This window comes from Galeopterus variegatus, unplaced genomic scaffold (assembly GCF_000696425.1).
Source record: "Galeopterus variegatus unplaced genomic scaffold, G_variegatus-3.0.2 Scaffold6562, whole genome shotgun sequence".
NCBI lineage: Eukaryota > Metazoa > Chordata > Mammalia > Dermoptera > Cynocephalidae > Galeopterus > Galeopterus variegatus.
Window position 1 is genome coordinate 85862 of NW_007732673.1, and position 6000 is coordinate 91861.

The window sequence follows — 6000 nt, forward strand, 5'->3', positions numbered from 1 at the left end:
CGTTCTGGTCTGCAGAAGACATTACATGCCTCCCCCACCCATCAGTGGATTCCTAAAATTAAGGAGAGTGGAGTGAGGGGCTTTGTGCTTCTTAACAACTGTGAATGTGATTTGATTTTGCAGTCGTTGTGATGCTATGTTGCTCACTCCCCGAGAAGACTGGAGATCGGTAAGATAATGTCACTGACGGCTGCTGGATAAGCTGCCATTAAAATAAAACTTACTTTATATTGGTGTGGATTCTGGAATCCTCGTGTCCTTGTATTTCCCGAGCCTGAGGAAAATGATTCAAACATTATGAGAACACTGGTAATTTCTAGTCTGATGACCTTGGGCAAATCATTCCGTGTTTCTGGGCATCAATTATCTTATCTGTAAGATGGGAACATGGGGCAGAGAATCCTGGGGTTCCTTACAGCTACAAGCACTGATATTGTAATGGCTTAAATTAAACTGCTTCTGCAGTTGCTCTCCAGGGGACCAATGACTCAGTGGCTCACACTGAGTCATGTGCCATTTAGAGGTGTAACTTCCCTATCTATTACTATGAACTCAGAAAACATCACTTCCTAACTAGGAGATACAGTCTGAGCTCTTGGAGAAAATTAGAAGCTTAGTGCTGTGATGTTACTGTTTGTAGCCTTGGATGCCTAAGTGAGGCCAGAGAAGCCAGCAGGGTGGCACGTAAAATAAAGATGTTTACTTTCTGCACCAAGATGTCAAAGAAGCCTATGATTACACTGTCACATGACTTCAGGGACAGGGGAAACTTGAAGATAACGAGAGTAGGTGTGCTTAATATGTTTAGCCACATTATAGAAAATAAGTGTCTTCACGTTCCTGAACTAAATTAAATATGAATGGTAAAATCTTTGCTTTCAGGGCACATGTGGAACATAATTGAATTGAAAGTTAATTGCACCTAGCAACATCTCCCACCTTTTTTCCTCAGAAAGTGGTAACACTTTTTTAAAGACTTTCATTTGTGATTAATCATGAGAAAAAAAGTGTCCATCTTAAACCTGACTAACATGCAGCTTGAACTTTCTTCCTAGCTTCATTTGGCAACGCTGTATTTACATATACAAATGGCCTTACCTTTTCCTTCTGCATCCACAGTGTCAATCAAAAAAGCCTACAAGCTGGGTCTGCTGAGGAAATAAGAAAACAAAAATATTTTCAGGAGGAAATAAAGTGATTCTGCTCTTTAGGTGAGCTGCAGACCTGCTGGCAACTCCAGGATTTTTTTTGGTGGGGGAGGTGTCATTATTTGAATATACCTCATCTTATATACAGATCTATCGGTGTTTCCTGCAGATTTTCAACTGCATCTGATTGAAAAGAAATGGCCCTAACTATGTAGGGGCCAACCTCCTTGATTCTGGAAACATGAAAAACCCATGCCTCATTTCTCTGCAATTGTATTTTAAGAATGCATTATCCACAACAGGATGGTTCAGTTAACACTTTAAAAAGTGTAATTCCAAGCTTCTTATAGAATGTTAAAGTGGATGGAGTCTTGGATCATCTAGTTTCATGATTTTCAGACTGCTCAGGAACTCTCAAAGGGGTTCCAGGGAGATGACTCAATATTAATATTCATACAACAATAGCATATAAATCTAGAGGCAACTAAACGTAGCTAAATTGTTTCAAGTTCCTTGTATTGCCTTGAATGAGGATAAAATGTAGATTAAGATTAGACATTGATACACCAAGAATGCGTGTTACGATTTCAGAGTAATCACTAAAAGAGTAGAAACGAAGAAGTATATAACTTCTAAACTAAAAGAGAAAGATAACTGAGTGATAAAAATCACTCCAGCAACCTAAAGGAAGGCAAGAAAAGAAACACAGAACAGCCGAGACAAATACAAAGCACAGAGGAAGGTCATGGATTTTTCATCCAAATATAACAGTAATAATAATAAATGCAAAGGCATTAAATGCTCCAGTTAATAATCAAAGATTGTCAGACCAGACCTAAAAAAAAACAAGAAACAAACAAGAAAAACCAACTCTGTTTATATTAGCCCATTTCTGTTGCTTATAACAAAATACACAGAACTGGGTGATTTATAAAGAAACAAAATTTATCGCTTACAGTTTCAGAGGCTGGGAAGTCCAAAGTCCAGGGAACACATCTGGTGAGGGTCTTGGTGGTGGCAACAGCAACCCACGGGTCTCACGTTGCAAGAGGAGGGAAGCAGAGAGAGAGCAAGAGAGAGACAGACTCTTCTCTCTTCTGTTAAAGCCCTCAGAGCCACGCCCCTGACCACCATCTCTAATCCATTCACTATGGCATGGTTCCACAATCCAGTCACCAAGGCTCCACCCTTAAATCACCATAACAGGATTTCCCACCCTCCTAACAGTCACAGTGGGGGCCAAGTTTCTAATACATAAAACCTGGGGGACACAATTCAAGCTTCAGTGAGTTTTGGGGAGACATAATTCAATCCACTACACTGTTTTACAAGAGACATGCCTAAAACACAAGGATACAGAAAGTTTGAAAATAAAAGAATGGACCAATTTATTCCATGGAAACAGTACCTACATTAAAGCAGGTGAGGCTATGTTAATAAAGACCAAATACACAATAAAGCCAAAAGTATTAATAGAGTTAGACAGGAACACTTTATAAAGATAGATGCTTTAATAAGATGAAATAAAAATTCTAAATTTCTGTGCATTTAAAAATATGGCCTCGAAATGTATACTTTAAAAAGTTGCCAAAACTATACAGCAAGTAGAAAAGCCCACAACCATTTCAGAGAATTTTATCACACTTAATTCCAATAATTAAAGCAGACAGAAGTTAGGAATGACCTGGATAATTTGAACATTAATAACCCAGGCAGAATATTTTTCCCTACCCCCCCCCCCAGAATAGACATTTTTCCAAGCACATCTGAAGCAGGTACAAAAGTTGACCCTATGCCAGGCGATGAAACAAGCTTCTCAACTTTCACAGTACTGAACTCACACAAGTCTAGTTTGTTTTGTTTTTGTCACAGTGTAATTATGCTAAAACTCAAGAGAAGGAATATAACTAGAAAATTCCCATAGGCTTGGAAATTAGGAAATACATTTTTGAGTAACTTATCAAAGAAGAGAGCATGTAAAAATTAGAAAACAATTGCACTGAATGTTAATTAAAGTATTATATATCAAAATATGTGGAATGCAAATAAAATAATACTTAAAGAAAAAGAAAAAAGATTAAAAATCAATAAACAAATCATCTATCACATAAAGTCAGAAAAATTCACCAAAATAAACCCAAGGGCAGTAGAATAAAGAATGAGAGTAATAGTAAAATTAATGTAAAAAAAACAAACATAATAAAATGTCTCTGCAAAGATAAAATTCTGTTCTTGGAAAAAATTATTTAATAAACTTCTGGCAAGACTGGTCAAAAAAACAGAGAGAGAAGGCAAAAAATAAGCAGTATTTTTGAAAGGATATCACAATAGATTCTCAAGTCAATAAAGAGTTGAGAGGATATACTATGATCAAGTTTATGCCAAACCAAATTGAAAATATAAATAAACAGGAAAACTTTCTATAATTGACACAAGAAGAAACAGAAAATCTGAGCAGTATCATAACTACTAGGAAAAGAATATGCCTTCGTATTGAAATGAGTTCTACCAACACTTAAGGACAAAGTAATTCAATTTTATACATTCTTCAGGAGAATAGGAAAAGGATAACTTTTGAGATTATTTATGGTACTTCAGAAACCTTAATACCTAAATTCTACAAAGACATTAGAAAAAAAAAGGATATTACACGTCAACCTTGTCATGAAAATAAATGCAAAAATTCTAAATAAAACCCAGCAAATGTAACACGGCTAACATATACGACCAAACTGCATTCATTCCAGGAATGCATTGTCTTAATATTAGAAAATTACTCAACTTATTACATTAACAGACTGCAGGATTAAAAACAATATTATCAACTTAGCAGATGCAGGAAAAATATTCAGTAAAATTATTCAACCTCCAGGCATGATAAAAGATTTTTGCAAACTTGGGATAGGAAGAAATTTTTTGATCAGTTTATTTCTAAAGTTTATGTACAAAAAGCTTACAGGGAACATTATCCTTAATGGTGAAGCTTTGAAGTTGTTCTCTTTGAAATAAAGAATAGTGAAGAATGTCAGCACCACCACGTGCATTCAGTGTCGTGCTGAGATCCTCGCCAATGCAGTAAAGCAAGAAAAAGAATAAGGTAAAAGCTATATGAATTGATAATGAATAATAAAAACTGGTATTATTGATATAAGTATACAGTGGAACATTCAAAATAATATACAGATAAATTATTAGATTAATCAAAAAATTTAGTAAGGTTGCAGGATACACAATGTACGAAAATCACTATCATTTCCACATGACAGCAACAAATAGAAAATTTAAGTTTTTAAGTTATCTGCATAGCTTTAAAAGATGAAGATTCTAGGTATACATTCAAAAAAAGTGTGCAAATCTCTATTGACAAATCATAATACTAATGAAAGATATTAAAGAAAAACTAATTGAATGTAGAAATATATCATGATTATTGTTGGGAAGACTGAATATCATAAAATGATCAATTCTTCTCAAATTGATCTATAAAGATTCAGTACAATACCAATCAAAGCTCCCACAGGAATTTTGTAGAACTTGACAAGATGCCTCTAAAACTTATATGGAAACACAAAAGGCCAAAAATAGCCAAGATGCCCTTAACAAAGAAGAAAAAACATGAGCTTGACTGAGCACATATCCAACCTTATCACAAAGCAGAAACAATGAAGGTGATGGTATCAGCTCTAAAGTAGACAAATTAGCAGGTGGAATAGAAAAAGACACCACATGTAGGAAAACTTGATTTATCTCAGAGGTAGCATGGCAGAGGAATGGGGAAAGGATGCTGTTTTTAGTACATGGTGCTAGGACAATTGGGCATTTGTAAGGAAAAAGATTAAAATGAAAACGTGTTGTATGTAAAATTGGTTCCAGGTGGATTATAGATCTAAATGCTTCAGACAAAACAATCTTGAAGAAGTAACATAGGAGAATACCTTCAAGATCTCAGGGAAGGGAAAGAGCTATCAAATAAAACATGAATTCACTACTCACAAAGTAAAATATTGATAAATTTGATTACATAAAATTAGAGACTTTTGTTCACAAAAAGACACCATTAAAAAAGGTGAAAAGACAAGCTAGAGAAACGAAAATGATACTTCCAGTCAAGATGGCAGAATAGATGGTCCCCAGTGTCACTCTCTCCCACAATCAACCAATTTACAACTATTAAAATGTAATATCAGCCAAGCTGGAGCTGCTGGAGCTCAAGGGAAGAGGAGGAGAGACCTATGAAGTGCATGAAGGCGGGAGAAGCCACAATGAGAGAAAGAAAGGATCACTCTGACCATTTCGAATCCCAGCCATTTCAAGCCTGGTCTTGGTGAGCTCACGGAGCAAGAGCTGGCAAAAGCCACAGCCATGCCCTTTGGATGGAGTTGCTTGGAGGCTGCAGGTGAGAGAAGGGCCTTGGTGGCCCCCAGGACAGCAAGACCACTGACAAGTTTCCTGTGGACACATATCAGAGCGTAGAGCCACAGACAACTGAAAAAAGGAGCCACTCAGAGGCTGGTGAGTCATCACAAGAGACTGGCTCATGGCCCGTCCCATGGGAAGTGTTCGGAGTGTGCGTGGTGGGGGAGACAGGGAAAGGAATGTGGGGAACATTGGGGAACAGCAAGGACAGCTGATCTGCCCCCCAATCAGCACAGGACCCCCAGTGGAGACTGGTCAGGAATATAGAACTGCAGGAGGTTCAGTCTGCTGAAAAACTCAGACCCAGGCCAGAGTTTCTACACAACCCAGGTGAACCAGACCTCACAAGACCTGGAAGTGTTTACAAGGTCAACAGTTAAAACCTGAGCTGCACAAAAAGACTTCCCCAGGGATCAGCAGCAAAGCAACAATTTAG